Below are 1,513 nucleotides of genomic sequence, written 5' to 3'. Positions count from 1 at the left end.
TTCTACACTCACCCCTTCCTCACTCCATCCCTCTCTTATCAAATTAAAGGAAAGAAATTAATTAATAAAGTTAAATAATTCCTTAAAAGGAATACCCACAGGAGAATGGAGAAGAAAGGACTGTTTTGTGGACAGCCCTCCAGTGATTACTCACTCTCCACCCCCCTTTTTGTTTTGCCGGAGCATGTGCTTTATTTAAAAACAAACAAACAAAAAATAACCAAAAAAAAAAAAAAACTAGAATAAATCAAAACGCAAAACAAGCAAACGAACTCAGCTTTAGCAGGGAAAACCCATCGGACAATCATAGTCAGATCAGGGATTGTATAAAATGATTCCTGACTTCATCACTAGCTGAGCTCACAATGCAAACCTTTTACTGGTCTCAGCCCTCCTATGGCTTTCCCACACTGTTTTTGTACTTTAATTCAAATATTATCCACTTAAGCTCCCAATGACCCTTTTTTCCCCCCTTGATCCTTCTGTTCTACCCACAGAACCCACTACACAGCCTCTTCTCTTGCTGGGCTAAACTATGTGCCCATTATCAAGTGCTTAGCCAGTTCAGGACTTCTACTCACCCTAGGACCCAGATCATGCAGAAACATATGTCAAGGGCACAGGGTGGAAACCACCGTCTTGTTATTACTGTCCTCACAGCTCTCACTTGTTGAGTGCTCACAATGGGGCAGGTACTCTATAGATGCTCTTCCACACACGGGTAAGGCATGTCATTACAATGTTCACAAACACCCTGTGGAGTAGATAGAACCATTTTTTGTTGTTGTTATATACAATGACAGTGGGACCGAAAGACGTTAACCAAGTTATCCAAAGCCACAGAACCACAAGAGGTAAAGACAGAAATTAAAACTAGGTTAATGCAGGATGTCTCACATTAAATCTATGGATATAAAATACACACGCAAACACACACAAATAAAGAAGTTAAGTTGCAGCTATTTGAGATAAGATCATATTTGTAGCCATTTAAGCCCTTGTTAATGACTTTAAGGATTTTCTTTTCCCCTTCTGAAGTCAATAAATCAGTTTGGAGCATGTAGTCTTTCCGTTAGCTTGTGAACAATTCCCAGAGTCTATGAGCTAGACCTCTACTTCCTACAAGTAAAAAAGGCCTTCATGGCCCATCCTGGTAGCGCCATTGGTAATAAACCCAACTGTAGTGGTGGTAGCCAATGACTGACTGTGTTCGCATCTCTAGATTGGCCTGAAACCATGCAGGATGCATAGCTCTGTAAAAGCCCTAGAATTGGAAGACATGCAGGGCTTGGAAGAAAGGATGATGGCAGGGAAGGCGATGTGGAGGGTGTTTCTCTCTCTCTGGTGTTTGTGCCAGAATCATTCTCTATCATGAATAAAATTACTTTTTTTTTAAATCATAAAGCAATATTCCTTCAAAGAAAAACGCTATCCTGATCATTTTTTTAAGAGAGATTTTTTGCTATTGGGCACGTGAGCATGCCAGAGAGACAGAAACACAGAGACAGAAAGC

Source organism: Tupaia chinensis, unplaced genomic scaffold (genome assembly GCF_000334495.1).
Source record: "Tupaia chinensis unplaced genomic scaffold, TupChi_1.0 Scaffold000120_1, whole genome shotgun sequence".
Classification (NCBI taxonomy): Eukaryota; Metazoa; Chordata; class Mammalia; order Scandentia; family Tupaiidae; genus Tupaia; species Tupaia belangeri.
Note: the sequence above shows the minus strand (reverse complement) of the source record.